The sequence below is a fragment of the Epinephelus moara genome, chromosome 7 (genome assembly GCF_006386435.1).
Source record: "Epinephelus moara isolate mb chromosome 7, YSFRI_EMoa_1.0, whole genome shotgun sequence".
NCBI lineage: Eukaryota > Metazoa > Chordata > Actinopteri > Perciformes > Serranidae > Epinephelus > Epinephelus moara.
In genome coordinates, this window is record NC_065512.1 from 27,315,901 (window position 1) to 27,335,286 (window position 19,386).

A 19,386-nucleotide genomic window follows, 5' to 3' on the forward strand; every position below is an offset into this window, starting at 1 on the left:
GCTGACCAAAGTCCCTCTTTGTCTCTCATTCCTTTCTTTTAGATACTGGAGTCTGACATGTGAGGAGAATACAACTGGAGCTGACACTGACGTCGTTAAAAATAGAGCAATTAATAATCAACAATGGAATTATACATCAATCTTTTATTGAGCTGAACGATATATTAACCACATTAAAACCATAGACCTCCAAATATTGTGCCAAATAAACTTTTGATTGTATTTGTTTTTTATTCTGTTCGTCTCTGTGTCTCTCCCATTTGCTCTCTCCCTCAGCCTAGCAATGTGTAAGTTACTCAAATAAAGTCAATAACATTAAATGAAATTGCTGTCCCTAATCTAAACTTAATTTGCGTTCACTGGCAACAGTCACAGTGGGGATAGTCTGGTGTACAAGTGCATGACTTGTGTTCCATCTCGTGCTTCACATTAGTGTCTAATATGTACCCAAAAATATGATCTCGTGTCTCCCTTAGACACGTGTTTGAGTTGCGTAAACATACCAATAAAAATGTTTGACATGCCTTAGCTACCAGGAGCAAATATGTTTAATCTAAACATTTAGTTTTAATAGTATTACATGTTCTCAGAAACACATTGAGGCACTGCGGACCAGTGTTGTATTACAGTGATGGACTCACTATTGTTTGACAGGGTATTCAAATGTTTCTTTTTTGTAGTGCTAATGCCACCTTCTAATGTTGCCAGGTTAGCTTACATAGATTACTGATACACTAAATATTACATACTTACTTTTAGTCATGCAAGTGGCATGGTATTAAACTATTTCAACAACTATGTGATGGACTGCCACGAAATATTGTACTGACAGAACTGTTTCCCAGATGATGAACCCATAGACTGTAAAAGTAATGGACGTAGCTACCATGATGTCACCCATTGGTGTATGGACTCCCACTTTGAAGTCTCACATCTGGCATTTCGGCTGTTGCCATATTGGTTTTTTTTGGAGCCAGAAGTGGCAATATTTTGGTGAGAGGCTGGAGTTGTGGAGGAGCAAGGGGCGGATCTGACTGAGAAGCTGAGATTCTTTCGACAGACAGCCCACTCTTAAATATTTGTAAGTTTAAGCCTTGATATAATGTAAATGAGTGAGTTCACCCTCCCCACAGTTGAAGGGGGATATTAGATATAGAGACCAAAACTGTTTTTTCTACCAGGCTGTAAACATGTTTATTTCTGCTGTAGAGTTGAGCATTTTAACATGGTGGTCTGTAGGGACTGATTGACTTCAGGAGTCAGCTTTGAGTGTCAAGTGTCAGTGTAAAAAAACTGCAGTTTTTGGCACTTCCAAGTTGGCTTTATTTTTCAGCCCCAGGGGTTACTGCTTGGATGAACCCTACTAAATATGGTGATCCTCTGACTTTTCCTCTAGTTACACTATGAGGCAATTTGAACAACTACTGGGTGGAAAATTTACCAAAACTGTCTTAGCTAGTCTTGTTAGTCATTTAATTAGTTAGTCCACTGTTCAAACAATCACGGCATCTGGTTTGGTTGTAATAAACCCTTAATTCACTGAATTGGATGTGAACATAAGGTGTTTTTCATGCGGTCTCTGTACTCTATTTCTGCTGTTGCGGGCATGACACCACCAGCTATTTACAGTCGGTCCTGTGGCGTTATCCCCACCACTTGCAGTTAGCTCAGCCACAGCTGCCTGTTGCACCAGACTGACCTCTGGTGGTGCAAGATGTGCACGACATGCTAAACATCTTCCGTATGGCCTCTCCAGCATAACAGTTTCTGTATTTGTGACGATATTAAAAAATTATGCCATCGGGATTTCTAAACACAAATCTGGGGATGTGGTAACATAAGGGCGAAAAGTAAGGCGGTGAAAGTCCAACTAAGGCGGGTAGGAGGGGTGGTGGATGGGTCCAACAAATACCAACCTTCACCTGAGAGAGCAGTGTTTGCGTTCTGTAAGATTTTAAAGCCAAACCCTGTCCTTTTTTCCTAAACCTAACCATGTGCTTTTGTTGCCTAAACCCACCATGTGTGTTTGTTGTTGGGAAAAAAAGTCAATTCACAGTGTTGTACCGACGTAGTACATTTATTTTGAAAGAGACTGTATGAAAACATTAAATTTCCTTTGAAAACAGAAGTGTATATTGAAAGAACAAGCAGTGCATGTCCCAGAACATCAACAACCAATGCACCCAGGGTACCTTACAAGTCCTATCTGGACGTGGAAAGTCCATGACCAAACGTCGATATGTGACGAGGTCGGAGAGAGAATGAATTGGTTTAGAAAATTTTTCTTCTTTTGTTTCAGGTGGACAACAGTAACAACATTAGATTTACAGTAAAATCAAAAGTTTTTCCCTAGACATCAAAGTCCCCACATCATGTATGTATAATGATGCAGTGGTTTGTCCATGTTGAGAATAAGTGATGCGGACAAGTTTTTTTTTCATTTTGACCATCTGTATGCATGTGTTGATGTGATGTGTGTGATATGTTTGAAACTGTGTCTGTTTTCATGTGGACCCACAGTCTGCAAAAAAACAGAATAAAACTGTCCATCACAAAATCACATCCAGCAGAGTAACAGTATAGGACTGGACCAAACTGTTCAAACAAACACACACAGATACTCTATTTAGAGTCTGTGTGCAGAAACATTCCTCTTAACCTTTCACAAGCAACAACCCACATTCCTTCAGACCACTTCCAAATATACCAATGCATATGATATACAGGATGTGTGCACACGGAAACACAAGATGCGTGAGCGATTAATGGTGACATTTACACAAGGCTTGGGTTGAAAGAGGAAAAAATACATGTACCAAACGTCCCGACAGGATTCAGGTGTGAAGTTTGACTTAAACTTAAAATCTTGGTGGAGGCTGAAAGGGTGAAACGTCGTAGTTCAAACTTTGCTTGGAGGATCAAAGACTTGTTTCCGCCCTGATGGAAAATGTTGTCCGTAGTGTCCGCAGGCATCATTGTGACTAAAACAAACTGAATGTGTTTGTGTATATTTCAGTGCGGATTTTCCATCTCTTACACTGGAATTGTGTGAGGAGGGGATTTCTTCATGGCCAGTATGGACCGAAGGAACAACTGCAGCCACCAATAACATTTTCATATGGGCATATGGGTATTATTTTAAGAACCTATCCTTTAACACCCACAGGCAGGCCAAAGGCAAAAAGTCTGCTGTCATAACCTCCTCCTGACTATGTACAGTACACTGCCTCCCTGATCGCTCTCCAAGAACTCTGTGTCAAGACTGCACTGTACGCAAAATAAACAATTAATCGTACAAATGGGGATGAGGGCACACTTTCAAACAGTCTCTCTTCAGAGAAAGTCATTATGTTGTGAATATACAAAAGTGATGAAGTAGTTGTGTGGAAAAAAAGAGCTTGAGAGAGAAGGGCAAAACCTGACCCCTTTTTTAAGATGTCTGCTCACCTGGTCAGTTGCTGTGTGAAGTGGGTTGATAGCAAAATACCGTGTGCAAAAGCCAATCCATAACACAGTCAATATTCATAAGCATTTTTTCTGATTAATGCACTCAATGACTTTGCACTTAAGCTAATCGATACACTCCCTGTATCTGGTGAGATCAACAGAGGGCTAAAAAAACACATAAATACACACAGGAACAAACTGATGTTGGAGCCATACTCTCTCCAAACAGAGGTGAGACACTTCTCATTTCTTTTCTCATCCAGTGACTTGTTTTACTTTCTTTCACTTTGTATTTCTTCACACAGAGGACAGAGTGACTAAATCTAACCCAGAAATTATGAGTATGAAGTCAGCTGATTACATGGCAATATCCTTAATTGACCTATGGCTAAGTCCCGCCCTCAAACGTGATGAGCCAGTCACAGTGCATATAGCCATTCCCATACACTCGGACATCCTCTGCCTGGACGTCCATTGAAATGCATTACAGAAAGTCAGTTTCGTTCAGTTTTATGAGCTTTTTCTGAGATTTGAAGTTTAAAAATGGTCAAACAGTGTGCATGGGGTACATGCAACTCCGACACAAGGTATCCTGAGAGGCTGGGCGACGAGGTGTATTTTTTACCCTTTAAACCACATCTCAACCGAGAAAAGTGTCTCCTTTGGATAAAGTTGTGTGGTAACGTTAGACCACAACATCAACTCAACGTGAATAAGATTAACAATGATGTCTACATCTGTTCTAAGGTAAGTCAACATTGTGTTTGAGGCAACATATTGTCACTTTGCTGGAAAGAAATATAAAGTTATCTTTAACATCTCTAGCTAACGTTAGCTAAAGTTAGCCTAACGTTAGCTCCTAGCTGCGTTGTTCATCATGTCACCTTGTTTGCTGGGAGTTCATTAGCCTATTTTGTTCTAGTTTTGTACTTTGGTGATCGTACATCATTGTTAGCTGTTGTCCAAAGGGCTCTAGTTAAGCTAACGTTAACTTCTGGAGCTTAGCTTCATTAACTTATCTGTAATGGCAGAGATAACAAAGGTTGGCAAACGTTATGCTGAATGATTCAGTGTAAATACTGTAGCACCAAACTAACGGAGAGACACTCTTGGTAAAGATGGTAAAAAGGCCGTTATCCTTTTCTCATATTCTGAGCCAAAAACCTTAACTTCAGTGGCACTTTAACTTGTTGTCTTTGATGGTGATGATAACGAGATGCGGTTTATCACGCTTACACTGGGACCTGTAAATTTTGGCTTGTCATCGACCTTCTCAACAATAAAATGATTAATATATCCCTCCAATGCGTAGTTTAGGCCCTTTTGGTTACTTCTCAATGACATCTGATCGTTATGTCCCCAAAAATCATCAATTGCCTCCTGCGATATGCCGTGTACTGTGACACCTGCCATGGCGCCGGTCACTGAATGTTGATATTTTGTCCAAGTGAGTGGAGGGGGGCGTGGCTTAGCAATAGGTCAATTATTTAAAGCTCTCCGCTGTAACAGTGATATAAGCCAACGAGGAGCACAGTGTTTATGACCTAGGCTATAAATTAAATATGAATCCAGTTTAAATGTGATCACTAAATGAAGTATTCATATTGGGTCGGTGCCGCCTTCTAAAATTCATTGCAATTAAAAAAAGATGCAAGAAAATACAAACTAAGACATTTAAAGCGACTGTTCACCCCAATTTAGGTTGTTTTGATGTGAGTGTTGGAGATATCTGCCGAAATGATGTCTGCTTTCTTTTGAATATAATGGAACTAGATGGCACTTGACTTGTAGTGCTCAAAATGCCCCAAAAATATGTTTGAAATTCACAACCTAGTTACTTAAGATAATCCAAAGACCTTGCTCACTGTGCAGAAGAAAGCGTGCATGGTCATGGTCGAGAGGGTCCTGCTTGTGACAGCATGAGATGTAAACACATATCTATGGCGTCCTCCTCGGCTGAGCGGTAATGTTAGCTAGCTTAGGTGAGCTGGCAGTAGCCTCTTGTCCATGAATAGCATGGATGTATAATGACAACTGGATACAGCTTTGGAGGCCAGCCCCCATTCATTCCTCTAAAGGTTGATCAGTGGAACATGAAGCCAAGAAAGCTCAATTTTCATGGTATGAAATTACCCGGTTTTTCCACATTAAGGGAACCACAGAGCAAGCACACTGGAGACTCTGTGGCTGCAGCTGAATGCGGCTGAGCAGCCAACTTCTGCCGGCTGAATGGCTGACTTCTGGTTAAACCCTAAAATGATTTAATTGTGTGGCTCGAACCAAATGGATCAAATCCTGATAGTAAAACAAGTCATCCCGCAGGGGTTGTGACAGTCAAAGTTATGTATCCACTGATTTATAGACGTCTCTTTCACAGTGTAAATCTATGGCAAAAAGTCTTTTTTAGCCCAATGGCATTACCTGATGGATCTGGATGGTGTAATTTCACTTTTGACCACTATGTAAAATTGGCGTCAAAGCTTGGTGCTGTTCCTGTGGGCTGCTTCCTGTTGATCATTTTGAGTAACCGGTTCATGATTTCTGGAAAGAGACATTGCTTTTGAGATTTTTTGAAATATATTTTTTGGCAATTTTAGCACCACAAACTGAGTGCCATCTTGTTCCCTCATATAAGTTAGGAGGCAGACATCTCTATGATCGATATCGTCAACACTCAGCAACTCACACCAGAACAATCTAGACTGATTAACAGCACTACATCAGATTGGAAAAACTGATATATCGTTAGGATGCAATGTCAAGCTCAGCTCACATCCCAGCTACATCAGCTGATCTCAGACAGTGCAATCAACTAATGAACCGGCTGACTGATGGAAGGGAGTCAGCTGATAGATCACATGATTCCTTTCTATGCAACCAATTGGTGAATCTCATTCAGGGTGCCCAATTTACACTGCTGTGGCCTGCCTACTGTTGCTGCTTCCTCTGCAAGTCGCTTTGAAACTGGCCTCCACCCCAGCTCCTCCTTTTCATGTTGTGTCTGACTTATCAATGTAATTTCTGTTTGTCACTGGTGCTGCTCTCTTCTGTTCCAGGGGGTATTTGCTGCTGCTCTCCCTGCCTTAGTCTTTCCATGGAGGTGCATGGAAGGGCAGGGAGGTTTGCTCTCTCTGCTCCAGGCTCTCCTTGTTTGCACATGGAAGGGCAGGGAGGTTTGCTCGCTCTGCCTCAGGCTGTCCTTGTTTGCACATGGAAGGCCAGGGAGGTTTGCTCTCTCTACCTCAGGCTTTCCACAAAGGCACTTGGAAAAGGCTTTCTGCATAGGCCCAAGGAAAGGCAGATGCCCCAGAACAGAGCCATACTGCCAAATATAATCCTGCAAATGGAAATAAAGTTTTCTTTGACTTCAGTGTTCCTGACTGAACTATGCATTTTCATTTTTTGGATAAACTGTACCTTTAAGCCTTAGGAAATAAAACATGTATTCCTGTCTATGATGGATGGTGTTAAGAGCACATATTTGAATGTAACTGACCTGACTGGCAGCTTCAGTTTAAAATATGCTGGCGTTAGAAACACATACAGATTTACCTGGAGGTGCATTTTCTCACATGTGAGTTCAGTGAGTTCCTGTTAATTTATGTCCCTGGCACATCATTAATGTCCACTTATTTCAGTGAGATGGAAAGTGCTGAAAGTGTTTATTGGTGAATGAATGTTGATGGCAGAGTTATGTACTGCAGGCCGGATGGCTTGGCCAAGCCTGTGTTCCAGGCATGCCAGCATTTAGTCACAGCAGGTAAGTGGGTCAGTAATCATGAATCCCCCGTGTCCTCCTTCAACCCTGAGGAGAAAGACACAGGGCCGGAGAAAGAGGAGAGGACAAATTAGCCTTTTGTTGTGTATAAAGTGACTCCCCCGCACCAACAGCAGCTCGGTGCTGCTGAGGGCCCTTTATTTCTTGTTTGTGTGTGTGCTTCCACTCTAACAGCTTTCCGTCCCCTGTAATGTCAAACCGTTCTGTCCTTAAAACAAACATAAACATTTTCCAGCACATTAAGCTCCACTGCCATCTGCAGCTGCTGATGTGTGAAGATATTAGATTATATTGGACTTCTTCTTTTAAAACAGGAGGTCGTGGCGTGTTCAGATTTTCAGTCTGAACCTCGACTACAGTAACACCTGTTTTTTAATCTCTCCATTAGATAAATACTCACTGTCACAGATATATTCTGCTCCTGCTGGCAGGAAGATTTTCAGCAGGAGAAGTACGAGGGTTAACGTGATTAGACTTGATATCTCTCTCTTTCCTCTTTCTCCACCTGCTTTGTATTCTCTTGTGTGCTCTCCCTGTCTGTCTCTCTTCCGCCTTACTTTCTCTCATCCTCTCCGCAGACAAACACAGCTGAGGTATGGGCAAACCTCCAAAATGTGTGTGTGTGTGTTAGAAGCTGTGCCAACCTGAACCTGCTGAACTGCAGCTTTGACAGACCCTCAGCTCTCCCTCTCTGCAGATGAGTTGGACGTCAGCACTCACTGTGTGATACAGCCAGAAACACAAACAAGTCCATTTGTTATATTGGCACACATTATTATATTTACATAAACTTGATATGGCAGATGAACTCTGCGGGTTTGAATTTACTGATTAAACCTGGCAACACCCACATGTCTTAGTGAGACGGACTAAAACCATGAAAATGACAAGATACTGCATCACAAAATTATTCAACATAATTTCAGAGATTTCAAGATCCTTTTTTACGTCACTGATCTCATCCAGCTCATCTGAAAAATGAGTATAGAGCAGAGAGAAGGATCTTTTGTAACGTCACATCAAGTCTGCTTCGATCCAGATAAGAGGATTTAATGGTATAAAGATGCTCTCTCACACCCAAAAAGTGAGGCCATTTTTAAGTTTAATTATGAAATTGTAAAATCAATACTATAAACACTGGAGAGTTCTTTTTCATATAACGTAGGCATAAATGCTTCTAGCCGCCACTCTGTCAGCTCCACTAAATTTGTGCTAAATCTACACATGTCTATTTTGCAAGTCTTGGTGGTGCTTTTTGTGGTTGGCTTTGGACGGTGGTGGCGTTTGGCTGCAACATCAGGATGAACTCACCAGTCTGTGAAGTTTCCTTATGCCGACTTCTACCCAGCTCGCTGCTTGCTAGCCAGGTCTAGCTTTCAAATTTAAACATCAGTAAACATGATGGAGAAGAATAGGCATCAACTGAGCTACCATCCTGCTAGCCACTGTACAGATGGAAATAAACTGGACGACCTCTGTGCAGGAACTGTGATATCCTTGGATTCACTGGAAACTTGCCTGAATCCTGGACAGCAGCATTCAACCAGATGACTCTTTGTGTACATGCCGATCCGACAGAGCGGAGGACTGTGTTGAAAGAAGGAGAAGAGGCATGTGCTTTACGGTGAATAAGGATTGGTGTGATGCTGGGAATGAGAGGTGCTGTCCTATTCCTGCTGTGGATCAACTTCCAGGTGCAAGAGGTTCATCTCACTACACAGCATGGAGAAATCTTGAAGGATGATGAGATAAATGACGTCTTAACATGTGGTAGAATCAGTTCTGCCTGTTTGACTGGCCAAGTCACCAGAAGAAAATGTTGACATTGTATGTTTCTGCAAACCACGAATACTTTACATTTACACGTTTCATAGATATCATATCAACACTTCTAATATGATGTAGTATATGAGCTGACTTTGTCATCAGGGGGTGGAGGAGATGGTGGATGGTGTGTAACCTAGGCGAGATACCTGCAGACCATTGATTGAGACAACAATTGCTGTTTTTCTAGCAGCTTTTAAGGCTCAGAACAAGGATGTTTAGTTGCAACCTGTTGGTAGAATAGTGCCACAAAAAGTGATTGTTCTTTACAGACACATTGCTGCTTTTCCTGCAGGGATTGTGCCCCACAAAAGCAGGTGTTTTAAGCCAAAACATGATCTTTTCTTAACTATAACCAAGTGGTTTTTGTGTCTAAACTTAATCACACGTTAACCAACATATTTGCCAACGTTTTTTTCTGAAATTCAGGCTTTAGCTCCTAAAGGTCACCCTGCCTGTTTCCACATCTACTAAAAACAGTTTCCACTGTCTCTTTTGCCTCTGTCTTTCCAAAACACAAACCAGCAGGTTTGATATTTTTTAAACACTCTGCAGTTCCTGTTCCCCTGAGTAACTGCAGGCTCTTGCAAACGTTATATTAATCTATAGTATGTTTGAGGTAAGTTTACATAAACTGCTTTGTCATGGATTTTGAACTTGAGCTTTTACTACAGAGTTTGTGAAATTTAAAAAAAAGTTCTCTTTAAGTTATAACAATCCCACATGTTGTTTCATTCAAGTGCTATATTAACATCCCTCTGCTCTTGCAGAAATTACCTCTCAGCGCGTTTCAACTGGACAGTAAACACTTAAAAATAAAGCAATATACAAAAATAAAAATGTTGTAGAAGCACAGATGAAAGCTGTTATGTGTCTGTTCTCTGTCTTGTGAAAGGCCACCAACTAACAGTCGAGAGATGGGAACAACTTTTTCCGCTCCTCGCTGAGACTCAGCAGATTCACCCAAATTAAATCCTACCCTTAGTATAATCAATACTTGGAAGTTTCTCTGTGCGGAGTGCAATGACTTGTGATTTCATAGAATAATACAGCGTCAGCATCTAACTCAATGTTCCTTCACTGATGACTTTAATCAAATCTAACCACCAGCAAAGAAACCTCCTGACCTAAAATTAAAATGTGCAGTTTTAGATTCACTTAATATGCTGCTCAGACACACAGCTGACGCAAATATGCTTAAGAAGTCTTTGGTATCATAAGAGATCCAGCCTTGAAATGAAGGGACACACACACACACACACACACACACACACACACACACACTGTCTTTCCCACGCAAATGATGTCATTAAGTGAGTAACTGCAGCATAAATTAATAATGAAAAAGCTCTTGTTACAGCACAGGTGCTGATCCAGGATCAGACTCCACAGGCAGGCGTGACATGTAGGTTACACAGGGTTCAGTGGCACTGACAGCATCTGTTGTATAAGTGGAACAGATCTGAATCAACACTGGTTAGAGCTGCAGTCAAACACAGTGATCTATGACAGGAACACTGCAGACGGTCCATGAGAGTTATGCAAACACAAAAACCTGAAACGATTTCATGATGTATAATAATGTGCATTCTGTGACACTGACATGGTAAGCGTTATTCATTTATTATTCATTATCTGTAACTGCGTATTGTCTTGAGGGTCGTGGTAGGCTGGAGCCTATCCCAGCGGACATTGGGCGAGAGGCAGGGTACACCCTGGACAGGTCGGCAGACTATCACAGGACTGACACATAGAGACAGACAAACATTCATGCTCACATTCACACCTACGGACAATTTAGGGTCACCAGTGAAGCTAAATTATAGCATTACTGTAAAAAAAAACAACAACCTGCGGGTCAAGAGTAAGACTACATCTACTTTCTCCAAGCCGAGCTGATAAGTTCAAATATTCCAGTACATCAGCATCTCAGTCAATCATCATACTACTCAGTAAAGAAAGACACTATTTTACTGGCCTGTATTTGTGTTACTCAAACTTTCAACAACAGGGTCAGTGGTGGAGCAGATTTACTGAAAAACTTAACTTGTATCAATTAGTATTTCTTAAATTAACTTTGAATCAAATGAGTTTGTGTTAAGTGAAAAGGACTTGCACAAAGTGACTATAGAGCATTCTTTAGGCCATTGGCCCTTTAGCTCAGGGGTAGGCAACCTGCAGCTCCAGAGCTACATGTGGCTTTGTGGCCCCTCTCCAGTGGCTCCCTGAGACTTGAAAAAAATGCATGGAAATGAATAATGTTATTTTTTAAGGTTTTAATTTTCATTCATCACTGTGGTGGGCGAAAGTGATTCTTAAATTCTAAAATGTAAAAGCCTGGTGCCTTTTCATCTAAACTTTGTCAAACCTCAATCTCAATGGCCGGCCTTGAGTCTCCCTTGCTAAGCTAGCTATGAATCATAAATCCAAAATGGAGAAAAAAATTGAGAATTTGATAGTGTGAGGACAGATTCATTTGCTTTCACCACCAACACTGCAAAGTTAAAGAACCAAACACTCATCATCAAAGATCACTTCAACATATTAATGAATGTTCATTTAGACCTATTGGCTAATATAGACTTAATAGGCTGTGTTGCCTTCATTATAAGGCTCAAATATTTGATAATTTTGTGGCTCCAGGCATTTTATTTATTTATTTATTTATTGGCCAAAAATGGTTATTTTATAAAAAGTTGAAGTTAAAATTGCAGACCCCTGCAGGGACCTCCTACTACATATATTGCATAAAGTTGAGTTGAATTTTAAACTGGGCCTATAATAATGTATAAGGCAGCCAAAATGCCATGTATAAAGACACAATAAATGGTGCACACAATACTAAGCTATTAATTATTATTTTTGGCAGAATCATATATTTTATACGTCATATCTGTGTCTGAAGTGGACGGTATTTCAGAGTCTCTTGCTTGAAAAGTTAAGAAACGACCCATTGTAGCTCACAGGGATGTCCATACACTTGACATGGTATTAAGCCAACTGGCCTATATATTTGAATAGTATGTAATTGTAATTGTTCGCTATAATTTGCCTCACTGTTATGTACAGGTGCCACACAGTAATTCAGTGTTAGCTGGTGAACATGAGTGCACATGGATTCATGGGTAACAGTTAATCTGTCATTATTGTTGTGTACTGTAATTTTTTTTCTTTGCCAATATGTTGGATACATAATAATGTGTTCTTTCAGACACATTAAAACTTAAATGATCAAGCAGTAACTTTGAGGACCCCATGTTGTAGACCCAGGCTAGAAAAATATATCATGTTTTGGTGTCACTGCTCTGCCAAATGTGTATCTCTCTGGATACTGTGCCACTGTACACCATCACTGTGTTCCACGTTAATAAAGGCAAATGGCTCCCTCTTGTGGACATTTTGCCATTATCTGACCTGCAGCGTTTTGCTGAGTTGAGATGTGGTTGTGTCACTAAAATATCTGGGTTTATGGATTTCAGGGTCAACTTTCACCCCTCACTTTCTGTACTACTATGTTTACTGTAACAATAAAGTCAAATCATCAGACGTTTAGTCTGAGACCTTCTTGTTAAAGGAGTTGAGGATGTATGTCTTCAGGTTGCTGGTTTTGGATTATGTGCACTAACATCCACATAAGAGGGTGCAATATGTGTGAAAGACACAACATCAGTTGCTTAATAATATGCCAACAAAGCCTCGATTTCTCACAGTTTTTGGGTATGTTGGAAAGCTAATTTAGGCAGATATTTCAGTTTTAGTCAACTAGAAATAATCAAAAGTGATGATGCAGTTGAGAGCACAACAGTATAATGGGTACAAGTATAATAAGAGTTATTCTCTACGTGTTAAACCACTTGTGACCACTGAATGTCTGTCCAACGCACCTGTGACTATAGGTGTTGTTAGGGATCGTCCTAAAAGTGCAATACGACCCATTTCAATATTCAATGACTTTTTTGTTTTTCGACATAGAAATTGACACCACAGCTTTCCTTGGTTGTGTTGTGTTCAGAAAATGACCTGTAGGCTCCAGTTGCAGAATGATCATCATATTTATTCATAGTGGCATGCATAAGGTTGACTAAATGTCAGTGTCTTAATTTTTCATCCAAAACACACACACACACACACACACACACACACACACACACACACACACACACACACACACACACACACACACACACACACACAACTTACAGCATGTCACACAATGTTTCACACCACAGTGTTCAAAAACCATTTGCCCCTCCAGGGTCAAACACCTGATGGCTGCAATGTCCTTCCTCCCTTTATTCACTAAGCCAAAATACCAATTTAACGCCACCCAGTGTTCACACATGCTAAATACAATGAATGCCTGGTAAGAGAAATGACATATTTTGCTCTTACAAATGTAATTAATCATTTATTTATTTATTTTACAAACTCACAGATTCAGTCAATAAACTGGTTCAGTGAACTCCAGGGTCCTCCACAGTCTCAAACCAGCTGAATGAATGATCATTGTCAGCATGGAGCTGAATCTGAGTCATGTTTCCAGCACATTCTGAAATCCATACTGCCAAGAATTCAGGCTGTTAAGTCCTAATAAAACTAGTATTAGAACAATGTACAAAGGTAGGGGGATGTAGCTCAGTGGTAGAGCGTGTGCTTCGCATGTACAAGGTCCTGGGATCAATCCCCAGCATCTCCATTGTACCTTGGTGACTGTCACCTTTCAGCACCCAGTCTGAACTGATAAGAAACAAATACTGTTGCTCTTCTGTAAAATGCAGTAGAGAAACAATATTTGTGCCTTGCTAAAAACTCTCCCAGGCTTGCCTTTTACTATCAACACACAACTTTGGGTATTATGCAAATAAAGGGGATGTAGCTCAGTGGTAGAGCATGTGCTTCGCATGTACAAGGTCCTGGGATCAATCCCCAGCATCTCCATTATGTCTGGTAACTTCCTTTACTAACAAACACCAAGGGGACTTCTTTGTACAGTGGCAAATAAGAGCTCCTAGGAGAATCTTGATTATTGATTGAGTAATATCAGGAAAGAATAAATAAAAAAATCATCAAACAAACAAATAAATGATTCAGTCAATAAACTGGTTCAGTGAACTCCAGTGGCCTCAACAGTCTCAAACCAGCTGAATGACATTATCATTGTCAGCATGGAGCAGAATCCTTAAGTGCCAAATATATTTGGCAGTGGGGATGTAGCTCAGTGGTAGAGTGTGTGCTTTGCATGTACGAGGTCCTGGGATCAATCCCCAGCATCTCCATTATAAACTGCTATTATATACAACTGCTACTATCAGCACAAAAATTTTCAATTTAGCTGACAGTTCAGACTGTTTTCCTACAGATAATCAGATGTTCATCTGTCTGAGCTCATATCTTTGAGTAACCTCCAATTAAAGGGTTTGTAGCTCAGTGGTAGAGCGTGTACATTACATGTACAAGTTCCTGGGATCAATCCCCAGCATCTCTATCAGGTCTGTTGACTTCCTTTATCAATCTATGCAGCTAAAACACTTAAAAGTCCCATGTGTAGGATCTACTGGCATCTAGCAGTGAGTTTGCAGAACTGAAACTCTAGAGGTGTTTAATTTGTCTGTTCTGGGCTACTGTAGAAGAACATGGTGTACTCCATGCAAGAGGACCTGCTCTGTATGTAGATATATTACTGGCTCATTCTAAGGTAATGAAAAGTTATGAATATTATATACCATTTCTATCAATAGATGCTCCTCAACCCTACACACTGGACCTTAAAAAAAGTAAAGTAATTAATATAATTAATCAGGTGGTATTAACTGTTACATATGGGGATGTAGCTCAGTGGTAGAGCGTGTGCTTCGCATGTACAAGGTCCTGGGATCAATCCCCAGCATCTCCATTGTAATTTGATAATATACACAACTGCTTTCATGACTGCCACCTTTCAGCACCCAGTCTGAATGGATGAAATATGAGCACTGTTGCTCTTCTGTATAATACAGTAGAGAGAGTGTTGGTGCCTTTCTCCTTCCTTTGCAAAACTCTCTTTGGCTTGACTTTTACTATCAACACAAAAGTTTTCTATTCAGTTGACAGTTCAGATTATTTTCCAGAAGTTAATCATATGCTCGTCTGTCGGAGCTCATATCCTTGGGTACACTACAAATAAAGGGGATGTAGCTCAGTGGTAGAGCGTGTGCTTTGCATGTACAAGGTCCTGGGATCAATCCCCAGCATCTCCAATGTAATTACTACTACACCTAAAGAGCAGTTGTTTGTGCAGTGGCAATAACAGCTCTTAAAAGAATGTTGTTTATAAAGTGAGCAATTTCAATAAACTGGTTGAGTGAACTCCAGGGTCCTCCACAGTCTCAAACCAGCTGAATAACGTTATTATCGTCAACACGGAGCAGAATCACAGCTTAATGTCCCCAGCACCTTGTTAAATCCATGCCACCGAGAATGCAGACTGTTCAGCAGGTAAAGGGGGTCCTAATGAATGGAGTATTAGAATAATACATGTAGAAGTGGGGATTTCCACTGTAATTTGATAATATGTATAACTGCTTTCATGTCTGCAACCTTTCAGCACCCAGTCTGAGCTGATGAGGAACTGTTGCTCTTCAGTAAAATGCAGTAGAGAAACAATATTTGTGCCTTGCAAAAAACTCTCCCGGACTTGCCTTTTACTATCAACACACAACTTTGGGTATTAAACAAATAAAGGGGATGTAGCTCAGTGGTAGAGCGTGTGCTTCGCATGTACAAGGTCCTGGGATCAATCCCCAGCATCTCCATTATGTCTGGTAACTTCCTTTACTAATAAACACCAAGGGGACTTCTTTGTACAGTGGCAAATAAGAGCTCCTAAGACAATCTCCTGTAGAGATTGTATCCTCATAAAATATCTGGGTGCGCATGTGGACTGTAAACTGGACTGGAAGAAGAACTCAAACGCTATTTTTAAGAAGGCCCAGTCCAGATTATTTTTCTTGAGGAAACTCAGATCATTTGACATCAGCAGATCTCTTCTAAATGTTTTTTATAATGGTATTTTAGCAAGTGTCCTTTTTTATGTGGTTGGTTGTTGGGGTGGCAGCCTAACATTGGAGGACAGGAACAGGATCAACAAACTTATTAGAAAGGCGGGATCTGTTATTGGTATGAGCCCTGCTTCTCTGGAGGTCATAACAGAGCAGAGGACTAGGAGGAAGCTTAGAGCTATCTTGTCTCAGGATGATCACCCCCTGCATAGCACTTTTGTTAGAAGTGGCAGAAGTAAGCGGCTTCTTTTGCCCAGATGCTCCACAGAAAGATTGAGGAAGTCCTTTGTTCCTGCAGCAACCAGGCTTTTTAATTTGGATTGCTGATGTCATGTCTTGCTGCTATACTAGTCCTTGAACATTGCACTTTAAATTGCAGCGACACTTTCTTGCTGTTATAACTTGCTGCTATATTTGCTTGTACATTGCACTTTAAATTGCAGCTATACTCTCTTGCTGTTATAACCTGCTGCTATACTCGTCCTTGTACATTGCACTTTTAAATTGCAGTTGTACTGTTTTTATTCTTTTTAATCTTTATTTATTTTATTTTATTTTTTTTTTCTGGTCATTTTGCTATTATTGTATTGGACCACTGCACTCCTAGGTGACGTTATTGTATATGTATATTTTGTCTATGTCTTATTGTTGTACTGTATGTTGACCATGGTGGCAATCCGGTTTCCCCACGGGGATTATTAAAGTTAATCCAATCCAATCCAATCAATTCAATCTTGATTATTGATTGAGCAATTTCAGGTAAGGATAAATAAATTAATGAACTAAGAAACAAATGATTCAGTCAATAAACTGGTTCAGTGAACTCCAGTGGCTTCAACAGTCTCAAACCAGCTGAATGACGTTATCATTGTCAGCATGGAGCAGAATCTCAAAGGAATGTTTCCATCACCTTGTTAAATCCATTCCATCGAGAATGCAGGCTGTCCAGGGGGTAAAGGGGGTATTAATAAATTGAGTATTAGAATGACACATTTGGCCGTGGGGCTGTAGCTCAGTGGTAGAGCGTGTACATTACGTGTACAAGTTCCTGGGATCAATCCCCAACATCTCTGTCAGGTCTGTTGACTTTCTTTATCAATCTATGCAGCTAAAACACTTAAAAGTCCCATGTGTAGGATCTACTGGCATCTAGCAGTGAGTTTGCAGAACTGAAACTTCTCTTGTGTATAAGCCATGCAGGTGAGCTACTATGGCCGACATGCAAGCATGAATGGTAATATCTAGAAGTGTTTAATTTGTCTGTTCTGGGCTACTGTAGAAGAACATGGTGTACTCCATGCAAGATGACCTGCTCTGTATGTAGATATATTACTGGCTCATTCTAAGGTAATGAAAAGTTATGAATATTATATACCATTTCTATCAATAGATGCTCCTCAACCCTACACACTGGACCTTAAAAAAAGTAAAGTAATTAATATAATTAATCAGGTGGTATTAACTGTTACATATGGGGATGTAGCTCAGTGGTAGAGCGTGTGCTTCGCATGTACAAGGTCCTGGGATCAATCCCCAGCATCTCCATTGTAATTTGATAATATACACAACTGCTTTCATGACTGCCACCTTTCAGCACCCAGTCTGAATGGATGAAATATGAGCACTGTTGCTCTTCTGTATAATACAGTAGAGAGAGTGTTGGTGCCTTTCTCCTTCCTTTGCAAAACTCTCTTTGGCTTGACTTTTACTATCAACACAAAAGTTTTCTATTCAGTTGACAGTTCAGATTATTTTCCAGAAGTTAATCATATGCTCGTCTGTCGGAGCTCATATCCTTGGGTACACTACAAATAAAGGGGATGTAGCTCAGTGGTAGAGCGTGTGCTTTGCATGTACAAGGTCCTGGGATCAATCCCCAGCATCTCCAATGTAATTACTACTACACCTAAAGAGCAGTTGTTTGTGCAGTGGCAATAACAGCTCTTAAAAGAATGTTGTTTATAAAGTGAGCAATTTCAATAAACTGGTTGAGTGAACTCCAGGGTCCTCCACAGTCTCAAACCAGCTGAATAACGTTATTATCGTCAACACGGAGCAGAATCACAGCTTATTGTCCCCAGCACCTTGTTAAATCCATGCCACCGAGAATGCAGACTGTTNTGCTCATGGAACTCCAGGGTCCTCCACAGTCTCAAACCAGCTGAATAACGTTATTATCGTCAACACAGAGCAGAATCACAGCTTATTGTCCCCAGCACCTTGTTAAATCCATGCCACCGAGAATGCAGACTGTTCAGGAGGTAAAGGGGGTCCTAATGAATGGAGTATTAGAATAATACATTTAGAAGTGGGGATCTCCGCTGTAATTTGATAATATGCATAACTGCTTCCATGTCTGCCACCTTTCAGCATCCAGTCTGAGCTGATGAGGAACTGTTGCTCTTCAGTAAAATGCAGTAGAGAAACAATATTTGTGCCTTGCAAAACTCTCTTCGTCTTGTCTTTTACTATCAACACAAACATTTTCAATTTAGTTGACATTTCCGATTATTTTCCAGCAATCAGAAAATCAGATGTTCGTCTGAGCACATCTTTGGATAAGCCACAAACAAAGGGGCTGTAGTTCAGTGGTAGAGCGTGTGCTTCGCATGTACAAGGTCCTGGGATCAATCTCCAGCATCTCCATCACGTCTGTTGACTTCCTTTATCAATCTATGCAGCTGACACAGATTAATCCCAGTTACAACTGTGTTTACAAGGAGGAAGGGCTCTTACTAGTGATTTATTAATTGAACAACTAAAACACTTAAAAGTCCCATGTGTAGGATCTACTGGCATCTAGCAGTGAGTTTGCAGAACTGAAACTTCTCTTGTGTATAAGCCATGCAGGTGAGCTACTGTGACCGACGTGCAAGCATGAATGGTAATATCTAGAGGTGTTTAATTTGTCTGTTCTGGGCTACTGTAGAAGAACATGGTGTACTCCATATAAGAGGACCTGCTCTGTATGGAGATATATTAACAGCTTATGCTAACATAATGAAAACATAGTTATTAATATTATATACTACCAACATATACCTATAGATGCTCTTCAACCCCACACACTGGACGTTAAAAAAGTATAAATCTATTAATTACATAGTGGGGATGTAGCTCAGTGGTAGAGCGTGTGCTTCGCATGTACAAGGTCCTGGGATCAATCCCCAGCATCTCCATCAGGTCTGTTGACTTCCTTTATCAATCTATGCAGCTGATACAGATTAATCCCAGTTACAACTGTGTTTACAAGGAGGAAGGGCTCTTACTAGTGATTTATTAATTGAACAACTAAAACGG

At 40.5% G+C, this 19,386-nt stretch overlaps 9 non-coding genes across 9 annotated transcripts; all 9 read left to right on the forward strand.

Moving 5' to 3' along the window:
* The first annotated feature begins 13,673 nt into the window (after positions 1 to 13,673).
* On the forward strand, positions 13,674 to 13,745 carry trnaa-cgc (transfer RNA alanine (anticodon CGC)). Its single transcript has one exon. It is a non-coding gene; the product is annotated as a tRNA-Ala (tRNA).
* Positions 13,746 to 13,915: 170 nt separating this feature from the next.
* On the forward strand, positions 13,916 to 13,987 carry trnaa-cgc (transfer RNA alanine (anticodon CGC)). Its single transcript has one exon. It is a non-coding gene; the product is annotated as a tRNA-Ala (tRNA).
* Positions 13,988 to 14,253: 266 nt separating this feature from the next.
* trnaa-ugc (transfer RNA alanine (anticodon UGC)) lies at positions 14,254 to 14,325 on the forward strand. The gene has a single exon. It is a non-coding gene; the product is annotated as a tRNA-Ala (tRNA).
* A 545-nt stretch (positions 14,326 to 14,870) lies between these two features.
* Positions 14,871 to 14,942, forward strand: trnaa-cgc (transfer RNA alanine (anticodon CGC)). Its single transcript has one exon. It is a non-coding gene; the product is annotated as a tRNA-Ala (tRNA).
* A 271-nt stretch (positions 14,943 to 15,213) lies between these two features.
* Positions 15,214 to 15,285, forward strand: trnaa-ugc (transfer RNA alanine (anticodon UGC)). Its single transcript has one exon. It is a non-coding gene; the product is annotated as a tRNA-Ala (tRNA).
* Positions 15,286 to 15,768: 483 nt separating this feature from the next.
* Positions 15,769 to 15,840, forward strand: trnaa-cgc (transfer RNA alanine (anticodon CGC)). The gene has a single exon. It is a non-coding gene; the product is annotated as a tRNA-Ala (tRNA).
* Positions 15,841 to 17,559: 1,719 nt separating this feature from the next.
* trnaa-cgc (transfer RNA alanine (anticodon CGC)) lies at positions 17,560 to 17,631 on the forward strand. The gene has a single exon. It is a non-coding gene; the product is annotated as a tRNA-Ala (tRNA).
* A 271-nt stretch (positions 17,632 to 17,902) lies between these two features.
* trnaa-ugc (transfer RNA alanine (anticodon UGC)) lies at positions 17,903 to 17,974 on the forward strand. Its single transcript has one exon. It is a non-coding gene; the product is annotated as a tRNA-Ala (tRNA).
* A 1,219-nt stretch (positions 17,975 to 19,193) lies between these two features.
* trnaa-cgc (transfer RNA alanine (anticodon CGC)) lies at positions 19,194 to 19,265 on the forward strand. The gene has a single exon. It is a non-coding gene; the product is annotated as a tRNA-Ala (tRNA).
* Positions 19,266 to 19,386: the final 121 nt, after the last annotated feature.